The sequence below is a fragment of the Saccostrea echinata genome, unplaced genomic scaffold, assembly GCF_033153115.1.
Source record: "Saccostrea echinata isolate AGI-Se365-2 ecotype Australia unplaced genomic scaffold, CSIRO_AGI_Sech_v1 ptg000022l, whole genome shotgun sequence".
In the NCBI taxonomy this organism is placed as follows: domain Eukaryota; kingdom Metazoa; phylum Mollusca; class Bivalvia; order Ostreida; family Ostreidae; genus Saccostrea; species Saccostrea echinata.
The window spans coordinates 9,359,055-9,377,960 of record NW_026889771.1 but is presented as its reverse complement, the minus strand read 5'-3'; the positions used below and the strand labels follow the sequence as shown (position 1 = coordinate 9,377,960).

The 18,906-nt window shown below is 31.5% G+C and overlaps 2 protein-coding genes across 2 annotated transcripts in view; one reads left to right on the top strand and one right to left on the bottom strand.

Moving 5' to 3' along the window:
• Positions 1-2,296, bottom strand: part of LOC133190374 (galactoside alpha-(1,2)-fucosyltransferase 2-like) — a 52,481-nt gene extending 50,185 nt beyond the window's left edge. Inside the window, exon 1 of the mRNA XM_061325978.1 lies at positions 2,255-2,296. The gene's annotated coding sequence lies outside the window, so the exon portion shown is untranslated. The remainder of the gene's footprint in view (positions 1-2,254) is intronic.
• The window catches only part of LOC133190369 (RNA binding protein fox-1 homolog 2-like), a 443,535-nt gene that overhangs the window by 163,268 nt on the left and 261,361 nt on the right, over positions 1-18,906 (top strand). The gene's annotated exons all lie outside the window — the stretch shown is intronic.

The window sequence follows — 18,906 nt, the reverse complement described above, 5'->3', positions numbered from 1 at the left end:
ATAGTTTACTATAGTTACATGTATAGTGAACTATAGTAAATCAAAGTGTCATAGTGATCACTATAGTAAAACAAAGTTTTCAAAGTGATCACTATAGTGTAATAGTGATCACTATGGTAAATCAAAGTTTTCAAAGTAATCACTATAGTGTCATAGTTATCACTTTAGTAAATAAAAGTTTTCGAAGTTATCACTATAGTTAATCAAAGTTTTTACCATAGTAAATCAAAGTTTTCATAGTGATCACTATAATAAATCAAAGTTTTCATACTGATCACTATAGTAAATCAAAGTGTCAAAGTTATCACCATAGTTAACTAGAGTTTTCATAGTGTCAAAGTTATCACTATAGTTAACTATAGTTATTATAGTAAACTATAATTAACTATAGTATTTTTTGTTAGTGATATATATAGCCGTCAACTGTCAATTTTTGAGGCATCTTTTGTGTGTGTCCTATTGATTTTTCTATAGTTTGGGTACATTTATGAAAAGGTGAAAGGCATTTAGAATAGCTTTCTTTTTCGAGATTACATGTATTTGTTAATAATTAAAATAATTCAAATACAAGCATGATTCCTTTGAACCAAAACAAAGAAGAATGTTTAAAGCAAATGTTCCTAATTTCATGTAAAATAGAAATCAATGAATTTGATATGTTTCAATACTAGCAATACTTTTGTTCCTCGCTGTAGTATCCCCTACCCCTGTCAGGGTTCGAAATTAACTTTTGTAAGCACTAGTCCGTACGGACTAGTGACTTCCAGTTTTCACTAGTCCGTAAAGCATTTGACAAGTCTACCTTTTGTCTTATGATAATGATAACATACACGTGATAAACCTTCTTTATAACTTTAAATCCCCCCCCCCTCTATTTTTATGAGATAAAATTATTATTTTTGAATACAAAATTAAATTCTGATTCATCTGTAGCTACAGGAAAAAAAATTGCAAACTAATAAATACTTTTTTGATTACATCAGTAAAAAACAAATACTTAAACTTAGCAGTGATATACTTAAAAAAAAATTCCCCATAAATGTCTATAAAGGGAGTATCAAAAAGTGTCAATAAACAATTAAAACAGTGAATAAATGTTTTTATGAATTGATTGTATCACTGAATGAGAAAAAAAAATGGAAAAAGGTTGGTTGACATTTTTGGGCATTGCTGGTATTAGTCTCACCCCTGACCAATTATGTCCGTAATATTACAGATTGACAATTACCTTGATAACCGTGATCTGTGTGTGATTAAATAATTTTCTAATAATGTATATTGCATTTGTTTCTTTACAAATTAATATCTGTGATCATTTACCCGATGTGTTGCAACAATAATTTAATTATAAACTTTTTATTGCTTGAAGATACGATGTATCATTATATATATGTTACGATTTTGGGAACTTGCAGGCTGTAAAAACAGCTTTAAAACATAAGAAAATTTCAATACATGTACATTTACTATTTAAATAATTTAGGACGATTTTGTGAATGTCAATAATAATGCATGGCAATTAACCTCTTCCTGACGGCCACCTTCTCGGGAAAATCTGTCGTTTTAATTTTTTGGCAAAATCATTCCTGGTAATGCTAGCAACTTCAACTCTCTAAAGCTTGTTATTGTTTACATCGTTTTAATGATAAAACTGTAGACACTTTTGCTTAAACAGGCATTCATTTGAAAGAAAACATTGAGAAAAAAAATATACTAAGATTAAATTTATAGTCGGATTTTTCACTAGTCCGTACGGACTAGTGCTACATGAATTTGACTAGTCCGACACAATTTTTACTAGTCTAGGACTTACGGACATGAGCTAATTTCGAACCCTGCGGCTGTCCTGTTCCCCGGATAAAAGCAAACGTTGCTAAATGTACGTGCAATGAAAATAAATGAAATTTTACTAGAATAGGTCAGCAAATTTAATATAGCAACAATTACATACACAACTGGAAACTTTGCTACTGCAAGCAATTATAATGTACATCATCCCTATCTGACCTTTCGCCGTTTCGATGGCAACACCAGTCATTTTGAATGTTGCAATCACTACACTAGATGCTCATCATTACTTTAATTGTCAAAGTCATCTGCGAGAACTTCTACGGACAAAATTAATCAAGCAGACATCTAATGAACGTTATATTTATCCATCTTCTCTTATACAGTATTATATCGATTCCTTCCTACCAAGCATAAAACTTTCATAAAGATTGCAATTAGAATTTAAAGTTTCAGTCACAAATACCTCATTAGCAAGTGAATAATCCTGTCTTTATCAAGTCCTCCTGAAATGCAAGAAGAATATTATTTATATAGAGGAAAATAATACAACATGATTTTAAAAACGCTTATTATGATATTGGCGATTGTTGGTCGTGGCATTTTTAAAAGCAGCAAGGGGTCGCCAAGCATAAAGGGCGACCCCAAATTACAACAAGCAGCAGCAGCAGCAAACAACATGAAAGCGTATACATACACTATTAATAAGCATAAATATGGCCGTTCCGGGTATACCGCGAACGGTAATAACTTTACAATTATATTTTATGTTTTTTACATAAACTTTACATGTATGTAGAGTTATCGTTGCGGGTTAACCGCGATTACTCAACATAATTATTTTAGCAAGCAAAGCAATGCATGAATTTGTTGAAAGCAGTACACATTCTGCACAGTAACTGAGTTTGTTTTAAGCAAGCAAAGCAGACCACTTCGTGAATTTGTTGAAAGCAGCATAAATTTTCAAAAGTAAATAAGTTTGTTTCAAGCAGCAGCAGCACAATGACTTATAGCATCAGTTGAATGGCTCGGCGCAAACGCCACATGGCCGAAACCTTTGGAAACCACAGGTTTCGGTCAGCCCATAAAATGGGGAAGCCGCATTCAACTGACCCACGACCAACAGCCCTTAATATATCCTATTTACTGGGTAAAACTTTAATACTTAAACACTTACTCCTGACCCCCCCCCTTTTTTTTTGAAGTTATACAGACAGAAAATATGTGCCATTTCCTTATTGATGTTTTAATATGCAAGTTTTATGAGGAATTATTAAGGAACAGATTTTATATTAGATTATCCCTGGGTTATTTTACAGCAAATATATATATATTTTATATAAATATAACGAATAACTAAGGTATTAAGATGCATTATATCTGGAGCAAACTATTGCCCTGTCATTATAAAATGGCTGGTTCTAGTACACCTCTCTCATTTCAACAGCAGCAAAAGTATCAATTTATTCAAGCTGATTTAAAGCAACCTTGTTGTGGGGGCAAACCATGTTACTGATACTGGAATCATTGATACTGTTATTGGAAATCTTTGCTATCAATTAAATCATGTTATTGTTTTTTGTAAAAGGTCAGCTATTAGGGAATAAAGTCCCACTTATAGTGCTTACGTACGTATGTTTCATATCCAATTTTTTTTTAATCCCCATAGTGAATCAAAATGAAATCTTGACATTTTCAATACTTGGTATGCCAAATAAAAATCTTTCTTATTTAGGATTAAATGAATACTTAAAAGCAGAATAACCTTGACACCATACTTGAATTCTATTTTTATAGGTTCTAACTCTCGCCATTTTCACAGTATTTGTGCTAATTGTGTTGCACTTGGACCAAAAAATAAAAAGTCAAACAGCACATTATTGATATGTTTTCTAGAAAGTACAATACCTATGCAAATGAGTCCCAAATTTTTTTTATATAAGCATTCTTACGAAAAAAGTTATGCGAAGTCAAATTTTGGGTGAGACCTTGTGTTGCGGACACTACATTACACCTGTTATGTCTAAAATAAAATATTAAAGATAGTTATTTATTCCAAACTTCTTGCGGGTTTCAATTATGTACCTAATTGCAGTGAAATAAAAGAAAAATCTTATGGTTCTCTTTGAAAACAAAAATTTTATTCACATTAATGACTTGCTAATTTTTTTGCCTAATTTATCCCCCTTCTTTAAGTTTATCTACCTTTACAATCGCACATAAGACCTATATAATTATCATGTGAAAATTAAATTGAATACTTCTAAATTTCAAATACATTTGTCATAACACCCTGGATATCTTCGTTTGTATCTTGTCTAGCTTTGAAAATGCATAGCATTTTTGTTGCAGACACTACAAGTAACCAAAAGAATAATCTTTTGTCATTTTTATAAAAATAATTGTTGATAAATGTTCATTTCTAGGCTGAATTATATACCACCGGATCAACTCTTGAAAATGTACCATATAAAAAGATGCAGAATGTGGTTTATTGAGATGAAAATAACCACATAACAAGGACCATTAATTATTTCTTGATGTATAATTGTTTTGCAGTTTTAAAAAATGTCTATGATTTTACTTATTTTAATACAATTAAGGAAGTTATAACAAATAGTTTTATAGATAAATTCAATGAATTAAAGAATTTACTGAGGCATCCATAATTTTTTTCAGTATTGAAATTGTTGCGGACACTACAATATATTGAAATATTGCTATATGACACCATATTTGGTTTTAATGGAGTAAACTGAAAATCTTAATCTCTAACTTGTTCAATATGTACAGTAAATGGTGTTATATTATAGGGAAATAAAAAAGGCTAGTCAAAAATGGCTATCCGGCCTGGATATATACCAGTAAGTTTGAAGTGTTATCTTGTACAAAAATCACCATTTGTTATCTTAATCCAGTTAACTAATTGTATTATCAAAGGAGCAAAATATCAGAGAAGTGTTTTACATTTCAAAAATATTTAATGAAATAAAAAGTGAAAATAATAAATGAATGTGGTATATAGTTATTACTGTAGTGTCCGCAACACAACCGTATTAATTAGAACTAGACTTCTTAATTAACAATTAACATCTTGATATATTCTTTAGTTTCCACTTATTCAGTTTTAAATACCACATGAAAATTAACTTTCAATATATAACATAAGACTGACAATTGAAAGATTTTGAATATTATGTATAAACAAGTCGTTATGGGTGTTATTCAAAGTATGAAGTTATAGTTCCACTAAGTTTTGTAACCTTACATATTTGTATTGAATATTTGGACAATTATAGTGATGATCAATTGAAATCATGTTACATTTCTTTGAAGAAACTGTGAATTTAAAAAAGCTGTTGCGGACTCTACAGCGTTGCGGACTCTACAAAACACAATATATTTGCCAGAATTCCAAGCAACACTGAGCTAAAGTCTGATATTTTTTGGTAGATAGATTAGTAGCTGTACTGGCCTCTTACATGTAAAATAAAAGAAATATAATTCATAATGCATTCCAGAATAAGCACGTGTTGCGGACACTACAGAATTTTGGGACATTTTTATGCCAGTAAGAAGAAAATGTGTCATTTTCTAAAGTTTCGAAGAATCCACTCAAACTTTTCTTTATTGTTTCATTTATCATTTAACTCTAATTTTAAAATGAACCTAAAGTAAGAGTAATGCATTAACATATATTTTTTTAAACTGCAAGTTCAAACAGTAGAATTTTACTAAATTTCATAACGTATCTGCATTTTCACATATTTAAACATTTCTTCGCTAATATTTTGTTGATTTACATACAGTAAATTGCATATAAAAGAGGGATAATTTCACAATGATTTGACATCTATAACTAAGAGTTTCTATTGTAAATCTCTTGAAACAAAAACTGGAAAACAAAGCCATTTTTCAGCTGCAACAGCATAATGCAAAATATACCCCATATTTTAGGTAGTAAATCTTTAATATTTTTATTGTCTAGAACATGGGAGTGTTATATATCATTTAACTTGTTAGGGGTACCATTTTGTCATAATTTGGTCATAATTGTTAAGGGTTTAATCATATATTTTGATGCAGAGTGCATTATAACATAAGTGAGTATGAAAAAACACAAATACTGTGAAAATGGCGTCTATTAAATTGCTTTTCTAACCAAAATAATCTTTATAATTGAGGAGCCTACACACCATAAACTTGATCCTTCCAGTTGCTGAACTACATGTACTAGGAATATACATGTAGAACTTCTAAAATTTAACTTCTAATGTGTCTTATAGACTCACAAGTCATACAGAATGCCTTCACTACCTAGAAACAGGGCAGGCATGGTCACTGATAAATGACTAATAAAGACAGCAACCCCCTTCCCCTATCTTACTGGATTGCAAGACCATTCTACTTCATCCTACACTTTTAACAAATATGAATTATTATGTAGACATTGCTAGACAGTGCATTATACTCACAATCCTCAAGGTAAAGAGATAAGGGCTAGAAAATAATTATTTTTGTTTACTGGTCACTCAGGCTATTGCCTTAAATTTTTACTGGTCAGCTTAGTACTTTCACTGTCCCACTGAGCCAGTAGATTTTAAAAAGACTGGACAAGGACAAAACCATAATAATAAAAGTAATATTTTTTTTATATTGTGATACTTAGAAGTACAACTTAACAAAACAAGAAACAGTAGAAGTTGGGACACACAGTCCTGTCAAGTTAACTAATGAGCCCTACCGTTAATGAATTTTATTATGCATAAAAAAATGCTGACCCAAAGGGCACATGCCCTCTGCAACATTGTACTAGTCCAGACTGAAAATCCACTGGCCCCAGACCAGCGGGCCATCAATTATTTTGATCCCTGATGGAGACCAATATAATTATAACAAAATTTCCTCAATTTAGACAAAAATTGAAAATAATATGATGGGAAGAAGACACTTTCTGCTTAATAAAGGCTTAATCCATACCTTGAACAAGTTTGCAGCTAAAAAGTACTGTTAAAATATATGTGACGGAACCATGTGAACTTTTGTCATGCATTAAATCTTATAGCTGACAAACAAAATTTTGCTTGAATGACCTGTTAAAGGGGTAGGAACCTAACTTAACTGGAAAGAATTTGACAAATACTTTAATTCCTAGTCCATAAACAATAGTTTTGTATTTTCCTAAAATCATGCTTGTAACAGCTTAAGTGGCTAAAGCTGTAGCTATTAGGTGAAATTCCAATGGGCTGGATTGAGAATGTTTCTGTCCCTGGATCTTATATACCTGAGCCATTAACAATACTTACCAAAGAAAATTATCAATGTGAAATATCAATTTCAATTGGCAAACAGCTGGAGCTTATGAAATCAACTCGAAAAAATTTAAGTCCTTTGAATAATTGCCTTCTAGTTTCATCAATTAATTAGCTACTTGTAAAAAAGGAAACAAAAATTATGTCTTCAGTCTTACCTTCAAAATCCCCATGCTACCTGTACATGAATCAGTTTGAAGTTGTATTACTTATGTGTACTTGAAGTGACCTACACTAGACCTTGAAATTTATAAGTCTCACTGAATCTTTGAAGAAATACAGATACTCACAATCCTGGTAATTCTACTGTCATGATGGGCTCAAATGGAGCATTCCTTGCGTAGTACACTCTTCTATTGAAAACCCTATCCCCAAAGAATTATTATTTCAACAAGAGAGTCAGATACTAATTATCTTACAATAAAATTGTTTTATTCCATAAATTTTGAATGAGTTGCTTATGTCCAAAGTTGCAGTAATATTTTAAACCCAAGCATGTGTTTTAGTCTTCTTATCTGTTGTAAATTGTTCCATGAACTTCTAAGGTCCTACTTTAAAAAATGAAATTACTATTTGAATTATTTTTAGTAAACCATTAAAATATGGCAAAAGTTTTAACTGAAAACAATCACTGACAAACCTAATAAGTCAAATGTCTAAACAAGAAGATAAAATCTCCAGTAAACACAAGTATTAAACCTGATTGAACTTTTTACCAACATAACTTTGTTATTGGGCATGTAAATCACCTTTTGAAGCTTTATTTAAGTAACTTTGTCAGAAGCAGAGAATTGGAGTATTGATGAATATACACATTCAAACGGTTTACATTTCTGGGTCACACTGAACACCAACAAACTTTTAATACCTACCCACACCTAAAAGAATAAAATTTGTCAATAGCTGGTCATAGCAATATAGCAAAGATATGTTCATGAACATGAACCCTTGCTCTAATTGATCAATGATTTGTCATGCTCTAATTGATCAATGATTTGTCAGTTTCCTTAATTAACAAATCTATCTCCCTAATTTCCCCAACCCCCAAATAAATAAGAAAATTCTTATTTACTAGTGTAGTGTAAATAGGTGGAGTGCAAGTGCAAGACTTGAGAGTACAAATGATTAGGTGAATCAATATGGGGCATAACCTAGGTCCTTAAAATGCTTAAGTAAAATACCCTTGCCCTTGATTCAGATTGCACAGTGTTAAATTTATTGTATGACATACACTAAGGAAAATTCATTAGCTCTCAATGAGCAACTGAGCTACCTTTGATAGCAGTTGAATTTGATAAAGCTTAGGCCAAATAAAAAAATTTGTGTGGTTCCGGTTACCCGACCTTCCCTATTTTATACCCCCGACCCTAAACTTTTTTTTGGCAATTTTCATATTTTTTCCGGAATTTCCCCCGATTTCCATCAATGGCTCCAGTTTAAGTTTTAGTTTCAGAAATGACGGCCTCCTTGCAAAACATAGTGCAAGTGTTTAATAGTGTTAAATCCAAAGCAAGCTAGCATGTAGGTGTCCCCTACCAATATTGACTAGTATATTATCACACCACATCTAAATGCCATTTGCAAAGCAGTGATAGGTATTATTTAGAAAAAATTAAGAAAATCATTTTGTTTAAAAAAAAAAAAAAAAAAAAAAAAAAAAATCCCTACCTACCTACCCTAATTTTTTTGGAAGCGTAACCGGAACCACACATATTTTTTTGTTTGGCCTTACTAGTATGCGTAGGAACCAAGAGCTACACACTTAAGAAGCTCTTAATATAATTTTCAGTTTACATTTGAGGTTAAAATATGCAAGATATAAGGCATTGGCTTTGTCCAGTTGGTTGATTGTGTGTTGTTTAATGTAGACGCCATTTTCACAGTATTTGTGTTTTTTCATACTCACTTATGTTATAATGCACTCTGCATCAAAATATATGATTAAACCCTTAACAATTATGACCAAATTATGACAAAATGGTACCCCTAACAAGTTAAATGATATATAACACTCCCATGTTCTAGACAATAAAAATATTAAAGATTTACTACCTAAAATATGGGGTATATTTTGCATTATGCTGTTGCAGCTGAAAAATGGCTTTGTTTTCCAGTTTTTGTTTCAAGAGATTTACAATAGAAACTCTTAGTTATAGATGTCAAATCATTGTGAAATTATCCCTCTTTTATATGCAATTTACTGTATGTAAATCAACAAAATATTAGCGAAGAAATGTTTAAATATGTGAAAATGCAGATACGTTATGAAATTTAGTAAAATTCTACTGTTTGAACTTGCAGTTTAAAAAAATATATGTTAATGCATTACTCTTACTTTAGGTTCATTTTAAAATTAGAGTTAAATGATAAATGAAACAATAAAGAAAAGTTTGAGTGGATTCTTCGAAACTTTAGAAAATGACACATTTTCTTCTTACTGGCATAAAAATGTCCCAAAATTCTGTAGTGTCCGCAACACGTGCTTATTCTGGAATGCATTATGAATTATATTTCTTTTATTTTACATGTAAGAGGCCAGTACAGCTACTAATCTATCTACCAAAAAATATCAGACTTTAGCTCAGTGTTGCTTGGAATTCTGGCAAATATATTGTGTTTTGTAGAGTCCGCAACGCTGTAGAGTCCGCAACAGCTTTTTTAAATTCACAGTTTCTTCAAAGAAATGTAACATGATTTCAATTGATCATCACTATAATTGTCCAAATATTCAATACAAATATGTAAGGTTACAAAACTTAGTGGAACTATAACTTCATACTTTGAATAACACCCATAACGACTTGTTTATACATAATATTCAAAATCTTTCAATTGTCAGTCTTATGTTATATATTGAAAGTTAATTTTCATGTGGTATTTAAAACTGAATAAGTGGAAACTAAAGAATATATCAAGATGTTAATTGTTAATTAAGAAGTCTAGTTCTAATTAATACGGTTGTGTTGCGGACACTACAGTAATAACTATATACCACATTCATTTATTATTTTCACTTTTTATTTCATTAAATATTTTTGAAATGTAAAACACTTCTCTGATATTTTGCTCCTTTGATAATACAATTAGTTAACTGGATTAAGATAACAAATGGTGATTTTTGTACAAGATAACACTTCAAACTTACTGGTATATATCCAGGCCGGATAGCCATTTTTGACTAGCCTTTTTTATTTCCCTATAATATAACACCATTTACTGTACATATTGAACAAGTTAGAGATTAAGATTTTCAGTTTACTCCATTAAAACCAAATATGGTGTCATATAGCAATATTTCAATATATTGTAGTGTCCGCAACAATTTCAATACTGAAAAAAATTATGGATGCCTCAGTAAATTCTTTAATTCATTGAATTTATCTATAAAACTATTTGTTATAACTTCCTTAATTGTATTAAAATAAGTAAAATCATAGACATTTTTTAAAACTGCAAAACAATTATACATCAAGAAATAATTAATGGTCCTTGTTATGTGGTTATTTTCATCTCAATAAACCACATTCTGCATCTTTTTATATGGTACATTTTCAAGAGTTGATCCGGTGGTATATAATTCAGCCTAGAAATGAACATTTATCAACAATTATTTTTATAAAAATGACAAAAGATTATTCTTTTGGTTACTTGTAGTGTCTGCAACAAAAATGCTATGCATTTTCAAAGCTAGACAAGATACAAACGAAGATATCCAGGGTGTTATGACAAATGTATTTGAAATTTAGAAGTATTCAATTTAATTTTCACATGATAATTATATAGGTCTTATGTGCGATTGTAAAGGTAGATAAACTTAAAGAAGGGGGATAAATTAGGCAAAAAAATTAGCAAGTCATTAATGTGAATAAAATTTTTGTTTTCAAAGAGAACCATAAGATTTTTCTTTTATTTCACTGCAATTAGGTACATAATTGAAACCCGCAAGAAGTTTGGAATAAATAACTATCTTTAATATTTTATTTTAGACATAACAGGTGTAATGTAGTGTCCGCAACACAAGGTCTCACCCAAAATTTGACTTCGCATAACTTTTTTCGTAAGAATGCTTATATAAAAAAAATTTGGGACTCATTTGCATAGGTATTGTACTTTCTAGAAAACATATCAATAATGTGCTGTTTGACTTTTTATTTTTTGGTCCAAGTGCAACACAATTAGCACAAATACTGTGAAAATGGCGAGAAGACAATATGAAAGACCTGAACACAAATCATAAATTTATGCATGAATAACACATAAGCCTGATTTATGGTAAAAATTATCCCTTAGGCTACAATATTGAATTTTCCATACTTAGCCCCCCCCCCCCCCCCCCCATCAAAATGTTTAGTTGCTCTAATCTGAGAAAATATTTTTATTTTAAAATTCCCTTGTGTAAACTAAGAATATTGAATTTTATCAATGCTGTGAAACATGACAAACGATCATTAGGCCTATAATGTTTTGATGCCTCTAACCCCCCCCCCCCTTTACCACTTTTTTTTTTAATAATATTTAATGTTTATTATAAATATAATGCACGATCTAAAAATGTGAAAACACGAATTCATAAATATTCCTGAAATATGTTTGCATGTAAAACAACAAAGTTTCAATAAAGATCACGTCACATGCTACAGACCCTGAAACGTGCTACTACCCCACACGCACGCTGCACGAACGGTACACGCTCGCTACACGGTTTGCACGAAAGGCTGCACGGTTTACACGAAACGCTACACGGTTTACACGAAACGCTTTGCACGAAAGGCTGCACGGTTTACACGAAAGCCTGCACGAAACGCTTTGTACACGTTTCTCACACGCTTTGTACACGATTCTCGGACGCTTTGGCCTTGATCTGGATTTTCTATTCGGAATCTCTCGGACTTTATTTCAATTATTACGGATTAATCAAAGATTAGTTAAGAATTGCAATCATTCAGATTAAGTTAAGATTAAAACTCGCTACACCAGTACTATAACTCAATGTTCAGCTGTAATTAATACATAGTTGTCAGTGAGTATGTGACCCGCCCGGTGAAATACTTATTATCGTCTGTGTACAAACCTTTTTTCACTAGACTCTAAATTACGCACTGAAAAAAAAAATCATATTTGTAATTCATAATCTTTCACAGCCTTTAATGTTTTTCCAATTATAGTTTGATATTAAATAGTCGATTTATTACTAACAAATAAACTCCGTTATTGATTTGAAAAAAAAAAAATGATTCAATTGCGTATGATTTCTGTAAACGGATTGATTTTCTTTTCCCTTTTTTTAATTATTGATTGATTTATACATTTTTTGATTTAGTAAAAAAAAATAATTTCATTTGATAAAATTAGGTTCTGTTTATAATTTGCAAAGGTAATATGTGAACTGCATCTAACAGGAACATTGTGCAGGTAAAGGGGGGGGGGGGTAGATTACCGAAATCTTACTGTTGTATCTTCAAATCTGTACATGACTAAATATAACGGGCACTTGTCTCGGTAAGTATACCCTCGGGGGGAAAAATATTATAGAAACAAGTGCCCGTTCTAAGAAAAAAAAAAGGGATATCCATATCTCCAGCGGGACCCGATACATGTAATTCATTAAATGCACTTTATTAAAATGGTAAATATATCGTTTCATTACAGAGTTAAACTTTATTTAATCATGAAAATTTTATATGGTAGAGAAGCCGGGGGATAAGTATTGTAATTATTTAGTTCTCTTTTGAGGCATTGGTTTATCAAATAAAAACAATATTATATACCCACCACCTTTTACAATCCTTCATTTCAAACCGCGTCTAGACCAAAAAAAAAATCAATAATTTATGTAATCAATAACCACGGCTCTTAACAATACATTCAATATATATGTATACATGTCCAATGTCCTAAAAACTAAAAAAAAATATGCTCTAGAATTGCATGATTAATAAAACAACTAATATACATGTATGATTATTCAGGATTTATTTTAATTACGAATGCACTGGCAAATTAATTCACTGTTTACAGACAATCGGATAAATTTAAGAAATAAAATCCACGGGTATAAATTTATTTATACCCATTAAATACTAATAAAACCGTTTAATTTCACAAATTAAAAATCAATCGTTATTGTCGGTTGTCATCTTATCTATGATTGACAAGAGATACTTGCAGAACAAGTTTTCAGTCCCGGCACGCGGAAGCCGTGATCGCTGTTGTAAATGACCTTGATCACAGTCGTAAGAAAAATGTTGAAAGTGTAAAGAAGATTACAATATTTTTTTAGGGGTGCATCGGGCGCACCCCGAAAAAAGCAATAGATTATATCAAAAAAGAAAATCATCAATAAAAGACTTGTTTACAACAAAAACTCAGTATTTTCATTTAATCACCCCACCCCCTCCCGGAAATATTTAACCCTGTATTTGTCGATGCATGTGAATTATATAATTCATTTATATGACTATTATTAATCAACCAATTTTATGCATAAAAAAGACTATAAATGACTCATCGTTCCAAAATAATTTGTATCACAATCTTGTAATATAAGAAAATTATGTTCGTTTATAAAGAAAATCAATTAACTGTGCTCCCCGGCCTAGAATTCCAATACTTCACATTTATAGCAACACACTAAATTTTGCATTTTATTTTTCACGCCTGCCATATTTATCTATTATTTTGTATTAATCACCGATATGTTCTTGTAATCCCACATCCCATAATTGTAGAATGGTGAAGAGATTCAAATAAATGAATGAAAAGGACAAGACCGGATTTCTAATGAATTTTCTTTTAAAAAATGTTCAGTATTGCTCCCTTTAAAAAATGTATTGAATCAAATGTCTTAAAATTTATGGGTATATAATTAATTACTTTTAACACATTTTCTGTCCATCTTTATTGAAATAAAAAAAGAAAGAAAATCAAACAAATATGTAATACATTACTGAGTGATTTTATTTTGTTCTTTCCGTATTTTTTTACTTTTAAAATACCACCGGTATGATATATCTGAATAATATTAGTTACAAACAACACAGAATGACATGTTGATCCATCAATAGCCATCTTTAAAATAAAAAGACTTCCGAATGAATCCTACACGTTTCTCACACGATTCTTGCACGAAAGTCGCACGTTTCTCACACGGTTCTTACACAAAAGTCGCACGTTTCTCACACGCTTCTCCCACGCTCGCTACACGGTTTGCACGAAACGCTTTGGAGCTTACACGAAACGCTGCACGGTTTATACGAAACGCTACACGGTTTGCACGAAACGAAAAGCGCACGAAAGTCACACGCTTTTTGGGGGTAGTAGCACGTTTCAGGGTCTGTAACATGGGAACTTTTCAATCCAAGCCAATCGTGCATTACCCCGTAAAAGAATAATCCATCGATGCGTTTAATCATCAAATCTGATATTTATCGATGATATTTTATGAAAATTTTTAAGAAAAACTGTGATTGAAAGTATATTTTTTTTAAATTCTGTCTGCTACAAAACTCGTGTACCTTTCGTTTTTGGATCCAGGGCAAAGAGGAGGAATTTGAGATATTCCGATCCCGATCTAATTATTTTCAAGCTAACCCAACACATATAGCAGAAACTATGTTTTCCTCATAAAATAAGCGCATCTATTCTTTAAATTAATAGATGCTCTTATGGCTTGGAAAACTCTCTTTGCCTGTCAATAGTAAAAATGAAATGACCGTCAATATTTTTCGCAGGGAGGTAATATCAATTACGCAGACTGTTTCTCTCTATAGAGAATATAGAGACTATTCTTTACTGAATATAGAGAATATAGAGACTATTCTTTACTGATTATAGAGAATATAGAGACTATTCTTTACTGAATATAGAGACTATTCTTTACTGAATATAGCAAAACTCTTTCTCAATCAAGAGTTGCCGTTCTCTCTACGCTCCCACATACACCTCTGTCAACGCGTGTTATTCAAGATTCAATGGGGGATGTAAAAGGTGCACGTGAAAAATTGTATTAAAAATACTTTTTAATGGTATTATTTATCAGTAAAAAGGGCTTATTTTTAATCCATCGTCTCCTTCAAGGATTTTTTCTCCAAGCTTTTTTTTTAAATTTTTACTCCGCAAAATATTTCTTTAATAAAGAGAAAATAAATTGTTTAAATGGATGATAGTTTTAAAATAAATTATAAAATATCATCTTTATCTACAGTTACATTTTTTTTTTTATAATTTTGACTTTAAATATTCGCCGTTTAAAACTTGTACAAGGAGCGTTGCCAGAGATGTTGGGAGCACAGCGGAAGACAACTTTGGAGAGAGAATGTAACAAAACTACACAATCACAATAAAACAGCTAATGACCTCTACTGTTGGCTTGATCGGGATGAAATCAGTAAACTCGTTTCATCTTCAATTAATGAGGAACAGGGGAAATTTTTTTTCTAATAGCTCATGCTTATATCCTCAATCAATATTTAGTTGTGAAGTGAAAAATTTCTAGTTTCTGGTAAATTACCATAACTACCAGTTATTAAAATTTAAGTAAATAAAAGGAAATTTACAATGAGAAAACTTGCAAATTTTAATCCGTAAATGAGAAGGTTATGACAAAGCGAGACCCTGTAAGCAATGTTTCCTTATCAAGACACTGACACAAACAACTTGTGAGAATCAGTGTCATTAGATGTAGCCCTACACAAAAATATTGTACATTAAATTCTAGACTTTAAATATACCACAGTAATTGACCAGGCATCAGATATAATCATTCGGCGTCCCTAAGAAAACAACATATGACGATGAGGAAGCCATTAGTCCCCGATCTTTACGTTCCTAAAGACATTACAAAAAGCTTTAAAGAAAGACTGACAATGTGACGGCACAATACGGAAGCCGGTTGTTGCCAGGTAAAAAAATATTTTATCTGGCGGCTGCCAGATAAGTTTCTGGCGGCCGCCTGAAACTTATCTGGCGGCCGTCAAATAATTTTCTGGCGGCCGCCAGATAAATTTTCTGGACGCCACCAGATAAATAGATCTGGCGGCCGCCAGATATTATCTGGCGGCCGCCAAATAGTTTTTTGGCGGCCGCCTGATAAAACCTGGCACCTACCGGCTTCCGTAGCACAAAGTACATGGAATCAAGGCAATGTTTTGTTACATCCAAAATCAGCCATCCGCTAACTTTTGACAATTTCAATCTATCAGTACTTTACTGTCTGGTGTAGAAAATATATTTGTGATTTTCCATTTCTCGTTATTCTGTAAATTTGTATTCTGACAATTGAAAACAAGAATATCATAATTAAGAAGTACATAGCAATAATTATTATTACTCTAATTTATTTTTAAACTTTATATCTTGATGCAGCATGCTTTGGATGGGTTTTTAATCATTTTATAGAGTTGCCCTTTCAAAACATAAACACTTGCCCTATCAATGATGATAAGTAAGAGCCCTCTTTCTGACTAATACACAACAGTAGGTAAAACGAAATATTGGGAGGAAAGTGGGATTGGGAATACTACATGTATATGTCAAAATTAATGAAATTCCACTATAACAGTTATCAAGCCAGCAAAACTGCAATATTCAGTGTCGCCAGTACCTCACGGTTATCTGAAATACTGCCGCGCTCTTTTGCGATAAAGTCAAGAATCTCGCGTCATTTTCGGGGCATACCATTATTGTTTTTGCTAGTGACAATCCAATGATTCGAACAATGAGTATGTCGAAGTACAATGTATTACCAAAGATTGCACCTCAGAAAGTAAGACATCTTATTCGGAATGTTTAGACTTCCAAAAGTAACGTTTATCAGAAGAAAATGGTTGAAATTATTATTAGAAGAGTCGGCTTAAGGACCCTCTATACACTGATGAAAAATGTTTTTTAGACTTTGCCAAAATTATATAGTTTAAAGGAGGATATTTTGAAATTAACTAATTCATTTTTAATATAGGGAGCCTGCCTTTTTTATCCAGGAAAAATCTTCAAAGACAACGGAGTAATAATCTTGAAAAATTGATTTTGCTTTTTCAAATGGAGAAAATCCAAGCAAATAATGTTTTCAACTACTCTATCTTGGTCTAATATAATGTATAGAATACTTGGATTTATTTTAAATTATGTCATAGAATGCAGATTATAATTTATTTTTTAGTGTGTCAAATTATGGGTCTGTCTAATTACAGAAAAGTACCCTAAAATTAGGGTGCAGTGTAGAGAGGGTCCTTAACGGAAAATATCTACAAAGAATGTAATTCAAGAGAACTAGCATATTCTAAATTTTATCAGCGTAGTCACCGAACATTTAGCAAGATATACCACTAGGACTTCTTTCTTATCCGTCCTTTAAAAATCTAAAGTGATTGATCTCGTAGTATATTCAACAGCACATTGCCCCAGCTAATTGACGCTTCCTACCTCCACCGCGAAAGAGTTCCGTTAAGTTAAGTAATCGAGAAATTAAGTTTTCTATTGTTATTTTCCTCTTATTCTGTTGCATTTTGAAGACAAACACCAAATTTATTTGATTTTTATCAAACTTTTTGCAAAACTACCGGTACACAAGGAACGAGCAAATTTGAATTTACTGGTTTTTAAATTCTTTCTGTATAATACAAAACTCTTTATGACAAGGAGATAAAAAGATGTCAACAGCTTATTATAGGAAAAACATGTACATGTCACAGTTCCTATAATACAAGAACAGAAATTCGCTGTTTTATTGCAAACACCATCTTTTGAATAGTTGTAAGTTGTTCCAGATCTTGGGCCCTCGTAGGGATGCTTCAAGTCTGTATATGTCAGCTGTTTTGTAAGGCATTTTTTACCTTTCCTCACCTTTGATGTGAATATTTTATACAGTAATGTTTGAATTTTTTAATTATCAAAACAGTGATATTTTATCATTGCAAGCTGTATAACTTAATGAAAATTTTTGAAACTGAGATTTAACGAATTGTCATTAATACTATAATTTAATTTGTATAACATACGTGTAAAACAGAGCAACCCTTGGTGCGAGTCATACAGGAAGATAGGCATAAATATCTATTTATAGAAAATAATAAGCTTTTCCAAAAACAGTAACCTATTTTTCATATATGACTAACCTAGCCCCACCCTAAGGCAAGAACCATGGACCAGGGGTCATGAAATTTAAAGCTAACCGTTAATTATAGTTATGCAAACAGGTTTTCTGCTAGATGTTCATATTAAGTAAAGAAGGTATCTAAAAATGTATTGTATTTTTATCATCAATTAAGCCCCATCGTGGGACTTGAACGCTGACTAAGGGGACATGCATTTAAGGAGGTTGGATCCTGACATCAAAAGTAATGAGAATTTTTTATCAAGTATATTTTTAGAATTTATACACATAGCTTAATTAAAAATCACAACAAAAAGTTGGGGTCAATGCGCTTCATTTGGCGCTACGGTGCATTTAGTTTGACCTTTTTGCACTGTAAAAACGTCTTACACATAAATCAATTTTTTAAGTTTTTCCTCCGATATTTTTTATTCAAATAAGTTATGGGAACAAACACAGTTTTATTTCATCTTGAATAGACCCATTAAAATTTTTTGACAACGAAAAAATTGTCAAATTACTCCGCTCATTCAATTATTTGACCTTTTTGCACTCAAAAACTTTCATTTTGCTAGCATTACAAATTTAACAAGCAAAAAACTCATTTAAAAGTAATGACATTTTACTGAATTTAAGAAGAATGGTAAAAAGTGTCTTGTATATTCAGAAAAGAAAGTTAAAAATGGGAGTCTGTGATGTTAATTTTTAGATATTACT